Genomic DNA, 26,721 nt, shown 5'->3' with positions numbered 1-26,721 from the left:
TGAACTATAAAAATATTATGTAATTTATCCAATGCAGTGAACGCCATAAAAATAAATAATAAAAAAACAATACCAGAATTGCTATGTTTTTGGTCACCTTAGAATAAAAAGTGATCAAAAAGTTGCATGTATCCAAAAATGGTACCAATAAAAAAACATATAGCTCGTCTTGCAAAAAACAAGCCCTCATACAGCTCTGTCGACCAAAACATTTTTTTAAAGTTGTGGTTCTCATATTGTGGCAACAGAAAAAATACATTATTTTTACAAAATAAATGTTATTGTGCAAATAGTTGTAAAACATAAAAAAGCAATATAAATTTGGTATCGCCAGAATCGTACTGACCCACAGAATAAAGTAAATATGTCAATTATAGTACACGGTGAACGCTGTAAAAAAAAGGATAAAAACAATAGCAGAATTGCTGTTTTTTGGTCACCACGCTTCTCAAAAAATAGAATAAAAAGTGATCAAGAAGTTGCATGTATCCAAAAATGGTGCCGATAAAAACTACAGACTGTCCCGCAAAAAACAAGCCCTCACACCGCTCTGTCACAAAAAAAAAGTTATGGCTCTCAGAATATGGCGACACAAAATGTGCAGAGTGCGATCCAAAAGGGGAATAAGATCGGGCACCATTTATCAGTGCGACACAGGCCACAGAACTGCGGATTATTATTTATTTACCGAATTATTATATCCTCTTATTATGTACTGATGTACTCCGCACAGCTTACATATGCCCCCAGATTATAAACTGAAATACCAGCAAAACCCCAAACAGAAAAATTACCAAGCAAAATCTGTGCTTCATAAGCCAAATGGCGCTCCCTCCATTCTGAACCCTTCAGTGTGCCCAAACAGCAGTTTACATCCACTTATATGGCATCGCCGTACCCGGGAGAACCCACTTAACAGTTTATGATGTATTTGTCTTCAGGGGCACAATCTGGGAATAACATATCGTGCACTTAAATGGCATATCAGCGGAAAATCCACTGCACATTTTTCTAGTAAAAATAGTAGCATTGGGTCATACGCACTGCACCCTTTAATAAATGCCTTGAGGGGTATATTTTAAAAAATGGGGTCACTTCTTGGAAGTTTTTGCTTTACTATTTGACCTCAGAGTCCTGCAATTGGGGGCAAATGCTATGGAAAAATCACTAAAATAGACCTCAAATGCGCATGGTGCTCTTTCACTCCTTTAATCTAACACCAATCCAGCAAAATCTGCGCTCCTACAGGCAAATGACGCTCCTTCTCTTCAGAGCCCTGCCGTGTGCCCAAACAGCTGTTTAGGGCCACATATGGGATATTGCTGTACTCAGGAGAAATTGAGTAAAAAATTGTGTGGTGTTTTTTTCTCCAATTACCCCTTGTAAAAATAAAACATTTAGAGCTAAAACAGCATTGTTTTGGGAAAAATTTAATTTGTCATTTTCACTGCCTAATTCTAATAAAATCTATGAAACAGCTGTGGGGTCAAACTATTCACTACCCCCCTAGTGAATGCCTTGAGGGTTTTATTTACCAAAATGGAGTCACTTCTCAAGAGGTTTTTACGGTACTGGTACCTAAGGAACTCTGCAAATACGACATGCCACCTTTAAACCAAACCAGCAAAATCTGCATGCCAAACGGTGCTCCTGCCATTCTGAGCCCTACCGTGTGTCCAAACAGCAGTTTGTGACAACATATGGGGTATTATCGTATTTGAGAGAACTTGATTTACAAATGTTGGTGTTCTTTTTCTCTTTTATTCCCAAAAAATCGGAGCTGAAAAGACTTTTTGTGTGAAAAATGTTTCGATTTTAATTTCTATGACCTAATTTCAATAAATTCAGCAAAACACCTGTGGTGTTAAAATGCTTACTATGCCCTTAGATTAATTCCTTGGGAGTGTAGTCCCGAAATGGCGTCTTTTTGGGGATGTTTCCTATGTTTTGGCACCACAAGACCTCTTCAAACATGACATGGTGCCTACAATATATTCTAATAAAAAGGAGGCCCCAAAATCTAGTAGGTGCTCCTTTGCTTCTGAGGCCTGTGCTTCAGTCCACCAGGGCCACATGTGTGACATTTTTAAAAGCTGCAGAATCTGAACGATAAATATTGAGCTGAGTTTCTCTCCTAAAATCTTCTGTGTTACAGAAATAAAATGGATTATAATGGAATTTCTTAAAAAAATAATAATATATATATATTTGTAAATGTCACCTCCAAAATGTTAACTAGTAACTATTTTGTGTTGTATTACTATCTGTCTTACAAGCAGATACACTCAAATTTAGAAAAATCAAAAATTTTCAAAAATGTCTCTAAATGTAGGTGTTTTTCACAAATAAACACTAAAGGTATTGACCAAATTTTACTATTAACATAAAGTACAATGTGTCACGAGAAAAAAATTCTCAGAATCGCTTGGATAAAAGAATAGCATTCCAAAGTTATTACCAGGTAAAGTGACACAGGTCAGATTTGAAAAATGGTGTCTGAGCCTTAAAGAGGCTCTGTCACCAGATTTTGCAACCCCTATCTGCTATTGCAGCAGATCGGCGCTGCAATGTAGATTACAGTAACGTTTTTATTTTTAAAAAACGAGCATTTTTGGCCAAGTTATGGCCATTTTTGTATTTATGCAAATGAGGCTTGCAAAAGTACAACTGGGCGTGTTGTATGTATTATGTGCGTACATCGGGGCGTGTTTACTACTTTTACTAGCTGGGCGTTGTGTATAGAAGTATCATCCACTTCTCTTCAGAACGCCCACCTTCTGGCAGTGCAGACACAACGTGTTCTCGAGAGATCACGCTGTGACGTCACTTCCCCAGGTCCTGCATCGTGTCGGCCACATCGGCACCAGAGGCTACAGATGATTCTGCAGCAGCATCAGCGTTTGCAGGTAAATCGATGTAGCTACTTACCTGCAAACGCTGATGCTGCTGCAGAATCAACTGTATCCTCTGGTGCCGACACGATGCAGGACCTGTGAGTGACGTCACAGATCTGCCCTGCCAGAAGCTAGGCGTTGTGAAGAGAAGTGGATGATACTTCTCGTCAGAACGCCCAGCTAGTAAAAGTAGTAAACACGCCCCGATGTACGCAAATAATACACGCCCAGTTGTACTTTTACTTTTCAACACGCCCACTTGTACTTTTGCAAGCCTCATTTGCATAAATACAAAAATGGTCATAACTTGGCCAAAAATGCTCGTTTTTTAAAAATAAAAACGTTACTGTAATCTACATTGCAGCGCCTATCTGCTGCAATAGCAGATAGGGGTTGCAAAATGTGGTGACAGAGCCTCTTTAAGGCCCAAACTAGGCTGCATCATTAATGGGTTAAAGTGGTTTTACAACTCATAAAGTGGGGGGAATACAATTAGGATATGTCATCACTTTCTGATCGTGGAGTTCTGACTGCCATGACTACTTGATGTTTAGTAAAGCCAATCCCTGTCTTTACAGTTTACAAAATGGGCCATCAATTGTCTTAGAAATGACCCAGATCAAGAGACTATGAAGGAATTCTTCAGTTCTCTTGACTATAAATGCAGCAGAGATTGTGGTATCCATAAAAATATAATGCAGCCATTTTTAATGAATACATATGGTTGTTGGCCTTCTACCCGCTCTGGTAGGCCTATGATATGTATAATTTACGCTGCATTCGTTCACATCAGGTATGACCGTCTTGTCTCAAGATGCCTAGATCGATTCTTACCACCTCTATTACCTTTCCAGGACATGGTACATGAGGTAATGGCTGCCCACAGCTGTTCTGATGCCTATTACAAGCTGGTAGGGGAATTGTGAAGCAGTATGTATTCAGGATTGTAAGGAGTAAGAGGGCTGAGCACAGGAGATTCAGCATGTAGCGTGTTCTTACTGGTGCAGAGTCACATCCTCTAATGGGGGTCTTTAGGGTTTATTAAAATTCAAAACTAAAATTATATATTTTAAGATAATATAAATGATTTCCCCCATGTCACACAGACAGAAATGATCATTTATCACCTATAAAGAATTCATCAGAGAACGTTCCCATTAAAAACTTCAATTTTATTATTTTCAATAAAAAAATACTCTATACAGTAAAGCAATTGATGAAAACACCCGGAAAAATTACAGATCACACTAAACTTTTCTAGAGGTACAAATCATACAATATCATCAAATTCATATTCCCAATGGTAAAGCCATACTGATATATGTAAATTATGGGTGTGGTCATAAAAGCAGCTCAAACCGGTTATAGCTATTGTGATGTCACAGAGCTTGGGTATAAACAATGATGTTGGTCACAGAGCTGTCACTATCAGTTGGATGTGACCGGTAAGTTCTCTATCAATGCTACATCTGTACTTCACGCTAATTAATTTGTTTTATTAGGAACATTGAATTATTCCATCTCTAGAAGATATTGTGTGATAGTGGTAGTAATATGGTATTAGTATTAGTGTGCAATTAAATTGCTCAAGTATCTTAGATTTGCAGGGTAAGTGGCCAAAATTTGAGCTCCCTTATTATCATTATGTCTACCACTTGTAAAAGAGAAATTTCAATATGCTCATATTAGAAGACTGTATATTAGGGGACTATAATTCCTTATATTATTTAGGTTCACCAGAAATAATTACAATTTAATTCAATTCTGAATTTTGATCAATTGATATAAAAATTATTAGTGGGGAATTGATACTGGTCTGGGGCTATTTATCATGGTTTGGGCTAGGCCCTTTATTTCCAGTGAATGGTAATGTAAAGACTATTTAGACCATTGCATGCTTCCGACTTTGTGAGACTAGTTTGGTAAAGACCCTTCCCTGTTTCTATATGACGTTGCCCCTTTGCACAAAGCAAGGTCCATAAAGACATGGAGTGATAAGTTTGGTGTGGAGGAACTTGACACTCTGCACAGAGCCCTGACCCCAACATCCGAGCCTGAACTCACAAATGCTCTTTTAATTAAATGGGCAAAAATTCCAACAAACACGCTACAAAATCTTGTGGAAAGCCTTGTCAGAAGAAGTTATAGCCACAAAAGGGGGGCCCAACTTCATATTAACATCCATGGCTTTGTAATGGGAAGTACCACAAGCTTATAATGGTGTAAAGGGTCAGCTGTCCACATCTTTTGGCCACATAGTGTATTTTGGGTTTATGTATTGTGATGTCACTACTATTAAAAATAATGATAAATCCATATTGATATATGCAAATTATGGGTGAGGTCATAAAAGCAGCTCACAGCTATTGTGATGTCACAGAGCGTGGGTGTATACTATGGTGCTGGCCTCAGAGCTGTCACTCAGTTGGATGTGACCGGTAAGTACTCTATCAGCACTGCGTCTCTAGATGAGTCTCATCTATCAGTTTCTTTATGAATATTTTATTCTTAGGTACAATTCTGCTGTGTCTGCCATTTAAAGTTTAGTTTATATTTGGAATAGTTATACTAATATACTAAGAAGTTGCTAAGTGGCAATATGGCGGCCTGTGACTTCTGCTCCAGAGACAGAATGCAGCTTGCAGACAAAAATTGCCATCTGTATTCTGCTGGTAAATTGATAAAGCAACCTCAAAGAAAGGGAATGTGAATGTCCTGCAGCCCTGAGAACTTATTATTGGAACCCTTCAGTTTATAACAGGAGTAATTCACGTAATAAATATTTACTAGGGAATTACTAATTATGCATTTGAGGTTTTCTATTTGTGTAAAATACACAATTATTATTATTATTATTATCAATAATAATTACTAATATAAAAATGTTAGGGAAGTTACTTCTTAAGAACAGCCCTGACCCCATAATCCTGTATCCTCAAAAGCAATTGTCATTTTTCATTAATATATATATATATATATATATATATATATATATATATATATATATATATATATATATAAAATGTAATAATGTCTATAACAAACGACAGAGGTTCTAAATTATAGTTAGTATCTCATATAAAAATTACATAAACCCCGGAAATGTCATACCGTATGGTCAATTCAACAACCAATACATTGTTCCAGAATCCAAACCCCAAGCAATGTCATTCACAGGGGGTCCAAGCCCCAAGACCCCAAGTAATGTGATCTTCAAACACTTCTGATTGTCTAGATCCTGTACTTGGAATACCCCTTTTATAACTAATTTCTCCAGCTGGTTTCCTTTAAGTTTTCCCTAACTATTTCTTTTTCTGGTCATTCTAGATCTTGCTGTTGGATTGACACTGTTGGATTACTGTGTTGCTTTTACGGTCAGCGATTTGTCCTATTTTCAGAGAACTAGAGGCGATTAGTTAAATTCAATCTTTACTGTCGCCTGGTTTTCTACCACGGACATTGGTGCAGTTTTGCACCCGGGTTATTAACCAACCATGCCCTTTTGGAAAAAATCAAAAAAATATCATGTGTCTCAGATTCCTGATAATGGAAATCTAATGAAAGAGATACCAACTATGGAGGAACCTAACATCTCACTCCAGAAGTTTTCCAACATCAAAGATATGCCAGCCGAAAAATGCAGCGATCCAAGTCACAGCAAACCTTGTGACATTGGCTCAAAGAACGCCAAGAAGAGCGCAATCAGGAGCTTGGGCAGCAGCGCTGTGATTGGCGCTAAAGAACTGGATCGCTGTTTCCCAAATAGACGGCTGAGATTATACGTTGCCACCTGGAATATGGAGGGAAAGGTGAGAAGTAACATACAATATCTATTGTGAACCATGAGTGTATCTGATCTAAGGCTATGTTCACACTGAGTATTTTGCCAAGTTTTTTGACGTGGAAACCGCGTCGCAAAACTCGGCAAAAACAGCCCGAAAATGCCTCCCATTGATTTCAATGGGAGGCGTCGGCGTCTTTTTTCCGCGAGCAGTAAAACTGCCTCGCGGTAAAAAGAAGCGACATGCCCTTTCTTCGGGCGCTTCCGCCTCTGACCTCCCATTGACTTCAATGGGAGGCAGATAAAGCGTATTTCGCGGTGTTTTATGCCCGCGGCGCTCAATGGCCGCAGGCGAAAAACGCAGCGAAAAACTCTGCGAAAATCGGCGTGCAGGGAGAGGAAAATCTGCCTAAAACTTCCAAACGGAATTTTGAGGCAGATATTCCTCCTGTAAAATACTCTGTGTGAACATAGCCTAAAGTTGGATAAATTTGCAGTTGGATATGAGATAGACATATTATATACTACCCTAGGCCCAAATTTTCTAAACATTTGGGACAATCAATGTTGCTGCACACACTGCAAACTGTCAAACGAATAATCTATGTCTTTGGAATGGCAATGCCTCTGATCCTAAGACTGCAGCACTGGCCATAGTCTATAAAGACTAAAATCCAATTCGATCAGATATAATTTTTTGTAGGTGATATAGAAGATGTCAGTTTGGTTGGTGCTCTGTGTATACATTATTAATATCTTCGTATTTTGAGCAGGAGTTCCCACAAAATCTAGAGGATCTGCTGTTGCCATCAGATGACTCCAAAGACATTTACGTAATTGGCGTTCAGGAAGGATGTCCAAACAGGTAAGTCTTCTCAGGTTGTCTTACAACAGTCTATGTCTGCAGATGGACTACAGGTCGGCTGATTGAAATTCTCTCTTGACCTACTACTTATTGTAGGATCACTCCTAAATTTTCCTATTTAACCCCAGAGGTTATAATATTGATTATTTAATAAATGAGTTCAATATTTTAATCTGGTGTAATTTATTAATATGTAAACTTGAAATTGTGTCTTCTTGTAGACGGGAATGGGAGATAAAATTACAAGAGACTCTTGGTCCACACTACGTGCTATACCATTCATCCGGGCTCGGAGTCCTGTATCTCACCATCTTTATTCGACGGGAACTGATCTGGTTCTGCTCAGGTAAGATTCACTTTCTTACATTTACATAATAAGTCCTAATTGAAGTCATTAGTTGGAACTTCTTATTTAGTCATTAGAACTAGATGTCTAAGAACCCAACTCTCAGATTCTTCACTGTGGAGTATTGGAGATCTGATAGTTTACTCCACAGTTACAAAGTGTGAAATGGTGTTGTAGTAATATTTCCAGCGTTTAATAGGAAACTATCTCTGTTTCATTGTTGCATGTTATAGTATTAACCACTAACCCTTCTTCTTGTGTTTCATTTCTTATACAGAGGTAGAGCACACCCATGTAACAACCAGGCTATTCCACCATGTCAAAACTAAAGGAGCCTTGGGTGTTGCCTTCACCGTCTTTGGGACATCATTCCTGTTTATTAATTCCCATATGAGATGTAAGTATGTCTGTTTTTAATATATGACTATGTACAGTGTTATTGTGTATAAAAGTGCTGCTGTTTAATAATAATAAGCTGGAATATATGAGATGACATGAAAAGATCTGTACTATTGATGTTTTGGTGTAAAATTAAAAGTTCTTCCTCATTTGGTCAAACTTCTTCTAATCCATCAAACTTATTCTATATAATGAGAGAATAATACTGGAAGGATAAACGGCCTAATGTCCTCTACAGACTGCTATAGAAATACATTATCCTCTGTCATGAAAATTATTGTGTCTTAGATTTATAGTAACAGAAATATCAGTGCGTCTGGTGTACAGAGTGCGGACCCAGATCATAGAACTCCACCAGTCTCATCTTCTAAAATGTCAATAGAAATCCAATTAATATAAATACTATTTGTAAAAAATTGATTGTTGAGGGAACATTCAGACTACACATCCCAAGAAGTAGATACGATACCTAGATAATATAAGATAAAGAAACCTATTGTCAAAGAAAACTTAAATATGGTGGTTGTCCTAAATTCCAAGAGGTCATATTTACTGATATGTATATTTTTGTTGGCAGTTGGGGCAGTCTACAAGAGGATCCAGGACTATAAAACTATCACCGAGGGTCTCCGTCTGCCTCAAATTATTCCGGAAAGAATAAACTCCAATGCCTGTGAGTATTACTTATGTGGTTGAACCTATCAATTCCTTTATCTCTCTATTTATCTCCATTGACTCTAATGCAGTCACGTCGTCTAACTGTGTCCTGTGTTTATCTCATACTACAGTGGACGTCACCAGCCGCTTTGATCGTGTTTTTTGGTTTGGGGACCTCAATTTTCAACTGAAAGAGGACAGAAAAAACGTGGAATCTCTTCTGAAGAACATTAAAGGAAGAGATATGTCCAGTCTCCTCAAACACGACCATCTGAATGAAGCCAAGAACAACGGTACATTTACTAGTAGACAGATCTCTATCACTCCTCAGCCTGTATTATGACCACATACACCTCGACAGATCAATACAAATCACTGTCATGATGGTTCATATGTTCTCCACATTCTTATATAGCCCTACATCTCTTGCACATGTTTTTAATACTGACATGTTTTTTTTTCTTTTAATTTAAGGGTCCATATTTGTAGGGTTTAAGGAGCACACCATTGAATTCCTTCCTACATATAAGTTCGACATTGGCACAGACACCTACGATACATCAGAAAAGCAGAGAGTCCCATCATATACGGTAAGATATCTTATTTCCAGGTCTACAGAGCTAAAGAAAGAATACATTTCATGAATAGATTTTCATATAATAAATCCCCTCGCCCAAGGTAATGAATTGTTATTATAGATGGAGGAATAATTCTTAAGAACAAAGCATCCAGTCCATTTTACTTGTAGTGAGTTTGTCATCGTCTCCCAGTGTAATATGTCTTCGCCTAGCATGGCTCAAAGATACTTATTTCATTAAATCTGTGTGGCCAAGTCAAACCTTAAATGCAAGAAAGTCTCAAAATTTATATTTCTTAAATAAAATAGGCCGAAATGTTCAGTCTATGATGCTATGAGGTTTATAAATAAATTATAATATGATTGCACTGATGATATTTGTTATTTTTATGACCTCTACAGGACAGGGTGTTGTTTAAAAGCCAATACGAGGGAGATGTGCGAGTCCTGAAATACGACTCTTGCCCTGTTTTGAAGACCTCAGACCACCGACCCGTTTTTGGTATCTTTGAAGTAAAGCTCAGACCTGGTTCAGATAAGTAAGTCATGATTTCCTCCATGTTGTTGGTATGATCCTTTCAGTAGCCGCCATTACTACATGGGCCTTATAGCCAGAGCTCACACTTTGGGGTAGGTGGCTGTATACCTGGGTGACAGTACTGGAGTAATCTAGGATGTGAAACAAAACAATTATTGTGTGGTTACCTGCTAACATTATCATATGTTTTACATCAATATATTTCTCATTCCAGCATCCCATTGGCTGGTGGACGCTTTGACCGCAAGATCTATTTGAAGGGCATTAGGAGGTTAGAGCAAAAAAAGTAGCTGCGTCTGTTCATGTCCTTACAGCACATAAGGTGAGAGCATTGTACTTGTCTATTATGTTTGCTGTGAGAATGTTCTTCCATCTCTTAAGTCTTCCTCTGTATCAGTAATTTATTTTATCAACCAACATAAAGAAATTGTAAATAAGTCATTCTATCTTCTAGTTCAATTTTCTTGTATTCAGATATTTATTTAATTTCTAAATGAAGGTTATGGGTTTTAGAAGAAAACTGTAAGCGTGTGTGTAGTATAATAGATTGGTGGGAATTCATTAAGACTGACGTTTCATACACCGGTCTTAATATAAAAAAACTTGGAGTAAAATGTGCCTAATTTATTAAAAGGCCCACACCTTAATAACTAATAATCCATGTTATTATGATAAATGTGTCGGCAGCTGGTGGCTCTGCTGCTTCAGCTACTCTCTGTCCACTTTTTTAGAAAAGTGCCGAAAGCGGCAGAAACTACATGATAGATACAAGGAACATTGTTATTGATGTAAGACATTACTTGGCATCTTGCAGGACTCCTAAGGAACATTTACCATCTTAGGTGCATAAAACAATGATTCCACCTTTGTGAACATCAGAAAGTTCCTGTAACATCCTTAACAGCGCAGCTTTAGATCAAACCCATCGCTTGGATCAATCATCTTCAAGGTTTGTAGTGTAACCCCTAGGATCAAATAGGAAAATCCACAATAAAACCTCTTCTAGATTTTGTGACTGCCAAGAAACACACATTAGTAGAGCATTAATAGCAAATATTTCTCTTGCAGCATAAACATCAATTCCGCAGTATATCTGGCGAGAACTGCGCTCCCTGTGACCGGAGGAGCCGCCATCATTGCTGATAGAAAGGTAAGTTCCTCTAGATATGTCCCCTCTATATTTGGTAAGCAGCCTGAATGATGAATATTTAATAGGATTGTGTGCTTCTCCCCCCAGAAAAAGTCAGCAGATACAAACAGACCATCAACATCAATGCCAATAACAACCAAGTGCAGAAGCCGCCATCTTACAAGTATTCCAATGGCGAGACTTAAAATTTTCTACATCTGTCACAGAAGAGACATCAGTGTGGTTACCGGTGCATCAATGTTACCCAGAAGACCAGGCACAGAACAGTAGAACATGTCATCTCTTCCTGTGTCTCTGGAATACAGATTTCCCACCACTTACTGATACTACAGTATATACTGTGACATCTTCCATTGTTCTTGCTGGATCTTGTATAACATCATCTTTACCATTATATATTTTGATCCACAAAAACCTTAAATAAATCTTTAACATCAATTCATAAGTGTGACTGGTATTTATTAGTGTGTTCAGTGCCCGGCTACAACTTACCACAGTGTATACAATTCACTTATCCGACCATTCACAGCGCTATTTCTGTGACATCGCGTTTAATCCAGTGGTAGGTGACAGGACATTGTATCATATGTACACAATACAGAGAGTATGGAACGTGCCGCCATATGTACTGGATTAGATCATGTGTTGGACAAAAAGTGACAGGAGATGTAAAATATTGATATATTTGATAGTTGTTTAAATTTCAGTTCCATAAAATGTAATGTTGGGCTCTCTTTACAAGCGGAGACAATCACATTAAGCAGGGAAGCCGCTAGGGTGACACAATCCCCACAGATCTCAGATTGGACAAACGGGCAGGATGAGAGCTGCCAGTTGAGATTGCCAGTTAGGGCAGAAGTTACAAAGTGACTGATCAACCAAAAATACTTTGTATTGCTAGCCTGAATGGCGTATCGCTAGCTCAGCATTTCATATGAGAACAAAGACCCTCTGCAGCACAAGTTTAAGTTGAGACTGAACCATAGCAAACACATTGTCCCATTCTCACAAGTTAAATCAGAAACCGCCAAGTATAGAGCCTATTTATTAGTGAAATCGTCAAGCTTATGTACTAAATATTATAACCGTGCAGACTGTGCCTCTGTTGGAGTAAAGTTCTGTTCAGCATCTTATACCTGTGTCGTCTGAAGTTCTTGCTGTGCAATTTCCTCTGCGGGGCAGTAACCCTCCTAAACTCCCTCCCACCTGTTACATTTGTCCATACTAAAGTCCATTACTCCATTGAAGTCGCCAATTAGTAGCAGTGGATAATCTGCAAGGGCTTTTTATCAATAAACTCCTGTACCACACCCAAGACAGAAGGATTAAAGGGTGGCGGTAAATAAATTGAGACAATGATACATTGAAGATTTTGTATTGCACAGTCCAGGAGCACAAACTTTCCTTCTTATTCTTCCCAATATGTATGGCAGGTTAATTTGCAGTTAGGGTATGTTCACACGCAAACTCAAAAACGTCTGAAAATACGGAGCTGTTTTCAAGGGAAAAGAGCTCCTGATTTTCAAACGTTTTTTAAGCCACTTGCGATTTTCTCGGCGTTTTTCGCTGCGTTTTTTACGGCCGTATATGGAGCTGTTTTCAATAGAGTCTATGTAAATGGCTCCAAAAACGTCCCAAGAAGTGACCTGCACTTCTTTTTCGCTGCTGTTTTTAAAAAAAACGGCCCGTCGGAACAGAACGCCGTTTTTCCTATTGAAATAAATGGGCAGATGTTTGAAGAAGAGTACTTACTCCTAAAGTGAAGCAGGGATGAGTTAATGCTCCGTCCAACAAACAAAAGAAGCTGGTGTGCCACCCATGCCGCATTGCGCCATTATTTGTGTAATGTTTGAAAGAGATTGTGCCTCTTTTTTGTAGAGTAGTGTTTACATCCCCTTGTGGATGTTTATATACCACTGGTCAGTAAAGAATTTGTTGTTTGCATTACTTGGGTCTACTGTATTTTATTGCTTGCGACTAACCCTGCGGTCCTTGCCGGTATTTGGCCTTACATAGGGATACATTCTATAGACACGGTGAATGCTAACACTCAATTCCTATTTAGGCTAGGACTTCACAGAGACTGATTGATTTTAATTGATCTTATTATTAAATTCTATTACTTATTTAAGGGTTGCATGCAACTCAATGTATAGCTTTGTATTGCGGCTGTTTATTTGTAGCTAAAATCAATTAGTTGCATGCCAATGCGTTTCCATGATGGCCTTATTTTCACATTTCCAGGAAAAATAACAGAAGACCATCACAACACAGAGTTCTGAGTAAAGATGCTCCATATCAGGAGAGCTGACAGGTCCGCCTTAAAATGGGTAAATCACAGGTGACGTCTTTTCTGATTGTAGACTTACTCTTTCCATTTTATCTCCACCCAGCCAGGACCGCTATGTTGTCTTCTCCTGACATAACATTACAGAGTTTGCTGCTGAGATATCTTTAGTTCTTCACTTCTGCAGCCATCTTCAGCTTCTAGAGCAACGTAAAGAATTCAGACCACAAAATAGACCCCTTAATTCATGCAGACCCCAGACCAGACCACCAAATAAATTTAGACACCAGCCTAAACCCCTATATAAATTCAGACCAGACCCCAGAACAGACCCAATTAACTGCAGACCCCAGGCAAGACTCCAAAATGTAAACCCCAAAACAGAGTAAATAAAATGAATGCAGACCCTAGACCAGACATCTAAATAATGTCAGACCTCAGACCAGACCCCTCAATTAATTGCAGACCACAGACCAGACCGCTAAATTCAGCCCCCAAACCAGAGTAAAGAAAATGGATTTAGATACCTGACCAAGACCTCTAAATAAATTCAAATCCCAGAACAGACCCTTAAATTCATGCAGATCCCAGATAAATGAGTTGGTCGATTGCAAGCAGCTTGTAATGAGGGCGAGCCGTATAACCTCCATTTCCAGCTTATAAACTGATTATGTTATTAAATTGGTTGCCTGTTTCTTTATATTAACTGTTTAGGTGCTCACTGTTAATGTATATTTGTGTATCTGTTGTGTTTCACTGTATAGAAGGTTTTGTCTTACAGGTTGGCAGGAGGACAGGCCGCAGTTCCCAGTGGCACTGTCTTATGTGCGGTGCTGTCACTGTACATAGCAATGAGAGGCTGCTGGACAGTGACAGGGGAGGTACAGGGGGTTTGGAAAGAAAGAGCCTGGTGCTGGCTGGGATCAGAGTGTAATGGCAGTGATGCGCTGCGCCACCATGAAGTCAGGTGAGACGGTGAGAGTCAATAACAAAGCAGAAAATAAGCTAACAAAATGACCTCTTATGGTCTGTAGGCTGATAGAGAAGGCCTATCCTACGTAGGGGTAGGCCTATAAGTGTAGGCTGTCACTGAAACATGCGTGGCTGAAGAGTACCGTCAGCCTAGAGTGGTTCGCTCTGAGGAGTCTACTGGGGCTGTGAGAATAGTCAGCCTGGCATGGGAACCAGTGGTCAGTAGAGCAGTACTGTGCCCAAACCCAGGAGAGGCTATAACTAGGTCCTGATTAGGATAAAGAACGTTCCATGTATTAGAGGGCCGCTTAGATAGCTGCAGTGATGAATGGTTGCCCTGCAGGCCTGAGATGTGGCCTAGTAGTACACCCCTGAATTGTACTGGACTGGGTGCAGTAGTCACTACGACGAGTGGTGTGGTAGGAGCCCTTCAGCGTCAGGACCCTAGTAAGAGTGCATAGGAGCAGATATTTAATATAGTAAAAAGTATTAAAACTTATAAAACCCACTGTGTCAGTTGTATCGGGGCAGCCCCCTTCATCAGGAATACTATGTTTCACAGCATTGAAACAATTTAAATGTCTCTATATTATATAAACAAACCTTTCTACGTTTACTCACGAAATACCGGAAGTGAGGTTCCGAACCCTAAGGCCCTGTTCACACAGAGTTTTTTTGCAGGCAGAAAAATTTTGAGGCAGACTTTGACCTGCCTGCAATTTGCGCAGCATTTACCATTGCGTTTTTCGCCCGTGGCCACTGCGCGCCGCGTGCAAAAAACACTATGAAAAACACTTTCTCTGCCTCTCATTGATTTCAATGGGAGGTCAGAGGCGGAACTGCGAGCCGCTAAAAGCTGCTGCAGAAAAGAAACGCCTCCGCCTTCCATTGAAATTAATAGAAGACAGTTTCGGTCATTTTTTGGTGCTGATTCCAATGCGGTTTCCGTGTCAAAATCAGCGTAAAAAAACTCAGTGTGATCTGGGCCTAAATCTCTTTATACTTCCTATAATGGACATATCTCTCTATGGCAGATGTTTCGGAAGAGGTTCTTTCTCACTCTTTTACCCTTTCTATTCCTCTAATACTTCATCCCAATTACATTATTTAATACAGGGAATTTCTTATATTTCTTTTTCCATGCAAAAATACATATATTAATAAAATAGGATAAAAACAACCAATATGAATCTATGGGGAATAGTAAAGACTCATTTACTTTACTCGTTCTCAAACTCTAATATTATTCCCAAACCCTATTCCTTTCTTTAGTATTTCTTATTTTTTGGATAGGATGGTGCGACTATATAATTTATTATCCTTGTTCTTTTTACGATCATTTGTGGGGCCCTTCTTACTTCATCTTTCAAAAACAGATCACTTAATAGTATTTCCCAATTTCTCTTTAGGATTCTTTTAATTTCTTCAATATTACCATTATATTTAGCAAAATAATGTCAGTCCAAATTTATCTTTCTCTTTTTTCCATCTTGCTTTTTTACAAGGTATAACTTTTCCCTGTTCCTTGTTATCTAGGCAGTCTTTCTGTTTCGTTTTTGACACCTTTTTCTTTACTCCCTCTATAATATTTTTTTTGCTATTTTACGCAAGCATACATCATAAGCACAAGAAAATAGACAAACGCACAAAAAACAAACCCAATCCCAAAAGACACAACCCAATTCAGGGCAGGAGGGTGGGAGCTAACTTTTGTACCTGTTATTCCTCCCGCTGCTTCCGGCTCAATGCCGAAAACAGCGGGAGGAACAGATACCGAACCCCAACTCCTCCCCTCTCCATCTCCTCCCTCTCCCTGCCTCCACTAACCCTTTCCCCCCTGATTGGCTAACCGTCCCTCCTATGGCAGTCATGGAGGCTTTCCCTTAAGCCCTCCGTGCTGCCGTCCAGCCTCGCCTTGACTGGCCTAAGTAGGGTCATGTGCTATTTTACCTTTTATTCCCCTTTTCCACCCATCCACCAAATAAGGACATGTGACAACCGAGATTGGATGTGAAATGGCCACAGCAGCCGTTTATTAATTTACATTATTCTTGAAATACAATTGAATCCAAAACATTCGGATAACTACTTTAGGAATTCGACCAGAGAATTCCTCCTATAATTCACATGACCCAACATGGGTCAGAATCATAAATAACAATCAACATTTTAACACTAAACAGAGCAGGGGAAGTCCTTGAAGCCAGTTTTTTTTTACAGATTTTCCTTTTAAGTTAGCCATCTGCAAACCACCAACAGCTATTTACCTCCAGCCGTAAACCAGCTCGGAGGCACTGCTCACCTCTGCAGATGGCTCCGACCACTTCAAAGGGATAACACCCTATGAAGTCTTCAAATTATATACCTTTTTGGGGGACACATACCCCCGATGCGACCCCCCACCATTTTGTACTGACCAACCTCCAGGACTCCCCCCGCCACAGCGAAACAGGCCTTGACCACCTTAAACCTGTGAGTCCCTCCAAACCACCACCGCCCTCTCAATTCCTTCTGCTAAGAACACGCTCCAAAAATCTATTCCAACCTCGGTCAAATGTACTCCATCATTCCGCCAATATCTTCCAACTCCTGACTCCAAATCCCTGTGTCGAACACAAATGCCCGGACACATCGCCGACCACAAGAGGGCAAACAACACTATCCGCTTACCCCGTCCTACTTGATCAGTCTTGGACCGCCACAAAAGCAACTCGAGTCTATCCCCATATAGACCCACATCCGCCTGTCGCAATCCTCCAGCCCTCACCGCACTAGGAGAAACCAACCCACCAATTCTGAGTGCTCCAAAAAACGCTAGAGAAAAAGCCAAACGAAACAACTCTACCTCATAAGGCGAATTACAAACAGCCCCCAGCAATGCGCCCAACGAACCAAGAAGGGTAAAAGACACGGGTCGCCTCTGATCTGCTTCAGCCCTGCCGCGACGCAAACCCTTCATAGCTTGCCTTACCTAAAAATTCTTGGACGCATCTGGAAAACCCCGCAATTTAAATCCAAACGCCAACCCAGCAATGAAACGATTCACCTTAGCCAGAGAGAACTCCGCCTCCCAAGCATCCCCCAACCAGTATAACAATGCCACCAACCTGTTTTGATCCGTGCTGACGTTACCCAAGACTCTTACCCACTCCTCCCACTGCTGCCAACAAGCCAAATAAGTACTCCAAGTCGCACTAGCCAATGACCGTTCGATCAACCGTTCCACGGGACCGAAACCAGATCCCATAGATGTTCCGGGCAAGCCAAACCGAACAGCTCCGCTCCCGGTGCCAATTGACAAAATTGATCCCACTGCGAGCGAGAAAGAGCATCAGCGATACAATTATAAACCCCCGGTACATGCACCGCAACCACCCACGTGTTTAAGGACAAGCACACCAAGACTAAGTGACGCAACAACTGAACCACAGGTGGAGAAGATGCCGATACGTTATTAATCGCTAACACCACTCCCATGTTATCGCAGTGGAAACAAACCTTTTTATCCCTGAGAATGTGCCCCCAAATGGTCACCACAACCATGATGGGGAACAGCTCAAGCAGGGCCAGATTCCGTGTAAGACCACTGATCACCCAGCTGTGTGGCCAGTCCCACGCACACCATTGACCTCCTGCATACGCACCAAAACCACCGGACACCGCCACGTCAGTAAACAGCTCCAACTCGCTCATATCCTGTACCGGCGACATCCACAACGATCTACCATTATATTGCCCGAGAAACGCGTCCCAGATCTGCAGATCCGCCCTGTGTTCCACCCCAATCCTCACGAAATGAGGGGATGCCCGGATACCCGCCGTCGCTGCCGCCAATCGCCTACTAAAATCTCTACCCATTGGCATAATCCGACAGGCAAAGTTCAACTTCCCCAGCAGAGACTGGAGATCGCGCAAAGTGATCTTCTTCAATCGGCAGGCACGCCTCACCTCTTGACGCAATGACAGTAATTTATCCTCAGGAAGCCTGCACTCGAATTGCACTCGAATTGCATTGCAACCGAATCAATTTAGATCCCTAAAAAACAGATGGTAGGGACAGGGCCCTCAGTTTTACCAGGCGCCAGAGGAATTCCAAAATCCGTCGCAACCTTCTGCAAGGAATACAATAAATAACCACAAATAGGGGAACCGCTAGGGCCGACGCACAAAAAATCGTCAAGATAATGTATTAACGAATCCACACCAGCTACACCCTTCGTCACTCATTCCACAAAGCTACTAAATGCCTCGAAGTATGCGCAAGAAAGGGAGCACCCTATTGGAAGACACCTATCGACATAAAACCCCCCGTTCCAGAAGCAACCCAACAGCCGTTGGCTCTCCGGATGGTCCGGCAGCTAGCGAAAAGCCGCCTCAATGTCAGTTTTTGCCAACAACGCCCCAGGCCCTGCCTCACGCACTAACACCTCCGCTTTGTCAAATGACGTGTAAACAACCGAACATAAATCGTGATCTATCCCATCATTTACCGACGACCCCCTGGGAAAAGACAAATGCTGAATCAAATGGAATTTATGGGGCTCCTGCTTCGGCACAGTTCCCAAGGGGGATACCACTAGATTCTCTATCGGCGGCTCGACAAAAGGCCCGGCCATGCGACCCAACGAAACTTCCTTCAAAAGTTTTTTCGAAACGACCGCCGAGTGCAAATAAGCCGACTTAAGATTGCGCCGTGTAAGCGGAACCTCATACGGAGTAGGGGGAATAACAAAACCAAACAAAAACCCCTCATAAATTAACTTGGCTGAAACCCTATTCGGATATTCATTTAGATACGGGGCCATCCTTTCCACCCTCACCGGCGACAGCCCCTTGACCAACGGAGGAGGACTGAGTGCCTGACCGCTTCCCTTTTCGCATACATTTTGCAGCCCCATGCGAGGAGCCGTTGCACTCCGAACAGACATGCTTAAATTTACAAGTGGCCCCGAACTTACACTGGCCATCATTGAATTGCCAGCAGAACCCGAGTATTGACCCAGAGCCCTGTCCGGACTGACTAGACTGACCTCCTTGGCCAATGCTTCCGGGAAAGGACTGCTTAACCGGGGCCGTCACCCGCAACCAAAGCGCAATATTCTTCTGATCCCACCGAATCGCCGGCCGGACCGCCTTCCGCTGGCGAAACTGCTCATCATACCGCAACCACACCTGACCCCCGTACGCCCGATGAGCCTCCCCGATGGCATCGAAATAACAAAACAACGCTGAGCAATTTTCAGGCGCCTTTTCCCCAATCACACTCGCCAAAATAGCAAAAGCTTGCGACCAATTCACGAACGTCTGCGGGATAAGCCTATACCGCCGACGCTCCTCTTCCTCCTTCTTACTCTCACCCCGCTTGCCCTTATCCAAGTTGAACTTCGCAAGCGGCAGAAGAGAAAAAATGTCCACGTACTCGTCCTTCCAAATCCATTCCCGGACCTCCTGTTTAAGGTGGGCCCCTAAAGGACCCTCAAAACAGACATAAACCTCGCCCCGAGCACGATCATCAAGCCAAATTCTATCCCCGTCCTTCGGCGCCTTGGTTTGAACAGACACTGCCACTGCTTCCTTGGATGCCCCCGAAACTTCCCCAACCAGGGACCGCGACTGTACATCACGAGGACCTTCCCAGACCACAGCCGGGGACCGCGCCGGAACTGCAGGCGCCGCAGCCCTATCTAAGCGCCCGACTAACTTGCGCAAAATACCCACTAAATCCGATAAGCCATCGCGCCCGGCAATGCCACTACCGACAGCCGATACTTCTGCGCTCTCGCTGCCCCACCCCCAACACCCGACATGAAAATTGCTGGATACGGCAAAGTAGGAGTTACGCACCCACCAGGCTGGCCAGGCGCTGTGTTCCCGCCAGCCGGAAAATTCTGACCGCGCTGCAACTCGTCCAGCTCTCCATCTTCCAGATCCTCTCTCACTGACGACTGGCACTCACACCAACATCTCCAACACGGGGACCCCGGCATGCTGACAGAGGGGCCGGCGACTTGCCGCCTGACCGCAAGGACCCAGACTTCCGCCCGGACCTGTTGCCTCGTCGTCGTCGCTGTTCTTGGCATCCTCACCGAAGCCTGCCCCCTGGCCGGAACATCACCATGCGGGGCGGCCGTGGACTGCACCCTGGACACTGCATCTGAAGGCAGTGGCGTAACAGGGAGCCCGGCCTGTGACTCCCTGTGAACCGCTGAGCCCCGTCACGGCTGGGGATTCCTGCCAGGATGCAGGCCCTGGGAGGAGGCGGCCATCCCAGCAGCCGGCCTACAGTGTCCTTAGAAGGGCTCCCCCTGTACGTCGAGCCCGCTGGACCACATCCGGACTCAACCGTTAAGGGGGGCGGGACCACCGGGAGCGGCGGGGTGACCGAGCCTGAGCAACCGCCGCTCCCGACGATGCCCTCTGCTTTATTTCAGCAGGGGCAGCAATTAGCAACTCTCCCCCCCACCACCATGTCACCAGCGCCAGAGAGAGGTGCGGCGGAGGGGAGCGCATCCGGGCTAGCAGCCGACACAGAGCGCCCCGGCTCGGCGCGCAGACGGGCCCGTCTGATGTATCCTGGCCAGCGCTGCCACCGTCTCCTCCAACCACCCCGGACCGTGGAACTCCGCTGCCGCGCACAGCTGATCAAGCATGCTGACTGGAGACGCCATACTCGCAGGTAAGCAGGTCAGTGGGAGCTAACATTTTTACCTGTTATTCCTCCCGCTGCTTCCGGCTCAATGCCGAAAACAGCGGAGGAACAGATACCGAACCCCAACTCCTCCCCTCTCCATCTCCTCCCTCTCCCTGCCTCCACTAACCCTTTACCCCCTGATTGGCTAACCTTCCCTCCTATGGCAGTCATGGAGGCTTTCCCTTAAGCCCTCCGTGCTGCCGTCCAGGCTCGTCTTTACTTTGTGACTTTTGCCTGATCAAACCGAGTTGTGATTCATTGTTTGCTCCATATAAATAACTATATATTTGATGTTGTGTATTTTCTGACCACCACTGCAATTCTTTGTTTTAGATGATTTTAACAGTTTTTATGAGATTATATTATTTTGTCTGTATTTATTGCACTAATAAAGATATTTTGTTATTGACCATGTGTCGTTTTGCTATATGGTTTTGTGGTATACATTTGTAGCTATTTGACAGGTATGATATGCTGCAATATATAAGTATTGTAGGATATTATAACAGCGATTGGACAGTTGGACCTTCAAGTCCCTAGTGAGACGAAAAAAAAATGTTAAAAAAAAGTTTAAAAAAATGTTATACAAAAATAAAAAAGTAAGAATTTAAAGTGATACATTTAAAACTCACCCTTTTTCCATTATCAAGAACTTAATTATTAGAAAAAATAATAAACTATGCAGAATTGGTATTGCCGCATCCGTAATGGCCTGAACTATAAAAATATTATGTAATTTATCCAATGCAGTGAACGCCATAAAAATAAATAATAAAAAAACAATACCAGAATTGCTATGTTTTTGGTCACCTTAGAATAAAAAGTGATCAAAAAGTTGCATGTATCCAAAAATGGTACCAATAAAAAAACATATAGCTCGTCTTGCAAAAAACAAGCCCTCATACAGCTCTGTCGACCAAAACATTTTTTTAAAGTTGTGGTTCTCAGATTGTGGCAACAGAAAAAATACATTATTTTTACAAAATAAATGTTATTGTGCAAATAGTTGTAAAACATAAAAAAGCAATATAAATTTGGTATCGCCAGAATCGTACTGACCCACAGAATAAAGTAAATATGTCAATTATAGTACACGGTGAATGCTGTAAAAAAAAGGATAAAAACAATAGCAGAATTGCTGTTTTTTGGTCACCACGCTACTCAAAAAATAGAATAAAAAGTGATCAAGAAGTTGCATGTATCCAAAAATGGTGCCGATAAAAACTACAGACTGTCCCGCAAAAAACAAGCCCTCACACCGCTCTGTCACAAAAAAAAAGTTATGGCTCTCAGAATATGGCGACACAAAATGTGCAGAGTGCGATCCAAAAGGGGAATAAGATCGGGCACCATTTATCAGTGCGACACAGGCCACAGAACTGCGGATTATTATTTATTTACCGCATTATTATATCCTCTTATTATGTACTGATGTACTCCGCACAGTTTACATATGCCCCCAGATTATAAACTGAAATACCAGCAAAACCCCAAACAGAAAAATTACCAAGCAAAATCTGTGCTTCATAAGCCAAATGGTGCTCCCTCCATTCTGAACCCTTCAGTGTGCCCAAACAGCAGTTTACATCCACTTATATGGCATCGCCATACCCGGGAGAACCCGCTTAACAGTTTATGATGTATTTGTCTTCAGGGGCACAATCTGGGTATAACATATCGTGCACTTAAATGGCATATCAGCGGAAAATCCACTGCACATTTTTCTAGTAAAAATAGTAGTATTGGGTCATACGCACTGCACCCTTTAATAAATGCATTGAGGGGTATATTTAAAAAAATGGGGTCACTTCTTGGAAGTTTTTGCTTTACTATTTGACCTCAGAGTCCTGCAATTGGGGGCAAATGCTATGGAAAAAATCACTAAAATAGGCCTCAAATGCGCATGGTGCTCTTTCACTCCTTTAATCTAACACCAATCCAGCAAAATCTGCGCTCCTACAGACAAATGACGCTCCTTCTTTTCAGAGCCCTGCCGTGTGCCCAAACAGCTGTTTAGGGCCACATATGGGATATTGCTGTACTCAGGAGAAATTGGGTAAAAAATTGTGTGGTGTTTTTTTCTCCAATTACCCCTTGTAAAAATAAAACATTTGTGACAACATATGGGGTATTATCGTATTTGAGAGAACTTGATTTACAAATGTTGGTGTTCTTTTTCTCTTTCATTCTTTGTGAAAATGAAAAAAAATCGGAGCTGAAACGACTTTTTGTGTGAAAAATGTTTCGATTTTAATTTCTATGACCTAATTTCAATAAATTCAGCAAAACACCTGTGGTGTTAAAATGCTTACTATGCTCTTAGATTAATTCCTTGGGAGTGTAGTCCCGAAATAGCGTCTTTTTGGGGATGTTTCCTATGTTTTGGCACCACAAGACCTCTTCAAACATGACATGGTGCCTAAAATATATTCTAATAAAAAGGAGGCCCCAAAATCTAGTAGGTGCTCCTTTGCTTCTGAGGCCTGTGCTTCAGTCCACCAGGGCCACATGTGGGACATTTTTAAAAGCTGCAGAATCTGAACAATAAATATTGAGCTTAGTTTCTCTGCTAAAACCTTCTGTGTTACAGAAATAAAATGGATTATAATGGAATTTCTTAAAAAAATAATAATATATGTATATTTGTAAATTTCACCTCCAAAATGTTAACTAGTAACTATTTTGTGTTGTATTACTATCTGTCTTACAAGCAGATACACTCAAATTTAGAAAAATCTAAAATTTTCAAAAATGTCTCTAAATGTAGGTGTTTTTCACAAATAAACACTAAAGGTATTGACCAAATTTTACTATTAACATAAAGTACAATGTGTCACGAGAAAAAATTCTCAGAATCGCTTGGATAAAAGAATAGCATTCCAAAGTTATTACCAGGTAAAGTGACACAGGTCAGATTTGAAAAATGGTGTCTGAGCCTTAAGGCCCAAACTAGGCTGCATCATTAATGGGTTAAAGTGGTTTTACATCTCATAAAGTGGGGGGAATACAATTAGGATATGCCATCACTTTCTGATCGTGGAGTTCTGACTGCCATGACTACTTGATGTTTAGTAAAGCCAATCCCTGTCTTTACAGTTTACCAAATGGGCCATCAATTGTCTTAGAAGTGACCCAGATGAAGAGACTATGAAGGAATTCTTCAGTTCTCTTGACTATAAATGCAGCAGAGATTGTGGTATCCATAAAAATATAATGCAGCCATTTTTAATGAATACATATGGTTGTTGGCCTTCTACCCGCTCTGGTAGGCCTATGATATGTATAATTTACACTGCATTCGTTCACATCAGGTATGACCGTCTGGTCTCAAGATGCCTAGATCGATTCTTACCACCTCTATTACCTTTCCAGGACATGGTACATGAGGTAATGGCTGCCCACAGCTTTTCTGATGCCTATTACAAGCTGGTAGGGGAATTGTGAAGCAGTATGTATTCAGGATTGTAAGGAGTAAGAGGGCTGAGCACAGGAGATGCAGCATGTAGCGTGTTCTTACTGGTGCAGAGTCACATCCTCTAATGGGGGTCTTTAGGGTTTATTAAAATTCAAAACTAAAATTATATATTTTAAGATAATATAAATGATTTCCCCCATGTCACACAGACAGAAATGATAATTTATCACCTATAAAGAATTCATCAGAGAACGTTCCCATTAAAAACTTCAATTTTATTATTTTCAATAAAAAAATACTCTATACAGTAAAGCAATTGATGAAAACACCCGGAAAAATTACAGATCACACTAAACTTTTCTAGAGGTACAAATCATACAATATCATCAAATTCATATTCCCAATGGTAAAGCCATACTGATATATGTAAATTATGGGTGTGGTCATAAAAGCAGCTCAAACCGGTTATAGCTATTGTGATGTCACAGAGCTTGGGTATAAACAATGATGTTGGTCACAGAGCTGTCACTATCAGTTGGATGTGACCGGTAAGTTCTCTATCAATGCTACATCTGTACTTCACGCTAATTAATTTGTTTTATTAGGAACATTGAATTATTCCATCTCTAGAAGATATTGTGTGATAGTGGTAGTAATATGGTATTAGTATTAGTGTGCAATTAAATTGCTCAAGTGTCTTAGATTTGCAGGGTAAGTGGCCAAATTTGAGCTCCCTTATTAGCATTATGTTTACCACTTGTAAAAGAGAAATTTCAATATGCTCATATTAGAGGACTGTATATTAGGGGACTATAATTCCTTATATTATTTAGGTTCACCAGAAATAATTACAATTTAATTCAATTCTGAATTTTGATCAATTGATATAAAAATTATTAGTGGGGAATTGATACTGGTCTGGGGCTATTTATCATGGTTTGGGCTAGGCCCTTTATTTCCAGTGAATGGTAATGTAAAGACTATTTAGACCATTGCATGCTTCCGACTTTGTGAGACTAGTTTGGTAAAGACCCTTCCCTGTTTCTGTATGACGTTGCCCCTTTGCACAAAGCAAGGTCCATAAAGACATGGAGTGATAAGTTTGGTGTGGAGGAACTTGACACTCTGCACAGAGCCCTGACCCCAACATCCGAGCCTGAACTCACAAATGCTCTTTTAATTAAATGGGCAAAAATTCCAACAAACACGCTACAAAATCTTGTGGAAAGCCTTGTCAGAAGAAGTTATAGCCACAAAGGGGGGCCCAACTTCATATTAACATCCATGGCTTTGTAATGGGAAGTACCACAAGCTTATAATGGTGTAAAGGGTCAGCTGTCCACATCTTTTGGCCACATAGTGTATTTTGGGCTTATGTATTGTGATGTCACTACTATTAAAAATAATGATAAATCCATATTGAAATATGCAAATTATGGGTGAGGTCATAAAAGCAGCTCACCCCGGGTATAGCTATTGTGATGTCACAGAGCGTGGGTGTATACTATGGTGCTGGCCACAGAGCTGTCACTCATCAGTTGGATGTGACCGGTAAGTACTCTATCAGCACTACGTCTCTAGATGAGTCTCATCTATCAGTTTCTTTATGAATATTTTATTCTTAGGTACAATTCTGCTGTGTCTGCCATTTAAAGTTTAGTTTATATTTGGAACAGTTATACTAATATACTAAGAAGTTGCTAAATGGCAATATGGCGGCCTGTGACTTCTGCTCCAGAGACAGAATGCAGCTTGCAGACAAAAATTGCCATCTGTATTCTGCTGGTAAATTGATAAAGCAAATTCAAAGAAAGGGAATGTGAATGTCCTGCAGCCCTGAGAACTTATTATTGGAACCCTTCAGTTTATAACAGGAGTAATTCACGTAATAAATATTTACTAGGGAATTACTAATTATGCATTTGAGGTTTTCTATTTGTGTAAAATACACAATTATTATTATTATTATTATTATTAATATTAATAATAATAATTACTAATATAAAAATTTTAGAGAAGTGATTTCTTAAGAACAGCCCTGACCCCGTAATCCTGTATCCTCAAAAGAAATTGTCATTTTTCATTAATATATATATATATATATATATAAAATTTAATAATGTCTATAACAAACGACAGAGGTTCTAAA

This window comes from Rhinoderma darwinii, chromosome 7 (genome assembly GCF_050947455.1).
Source record: "Rhinoderma darwinii isolate aRhiDar2 chromosome 7, aRhiDar2.hap1, whole genome shotgun sequence".
Taxonomy (NCBI): domain Eukaryota; kingdom Metazoa; phylum Chordata; class Amphibia; order Anura; family Rhinodermatidae; genus Rhinoderma; species Rhinoderma darwinii.
This window is presented reverse-complemented; position numbering follows the sequence as displayed.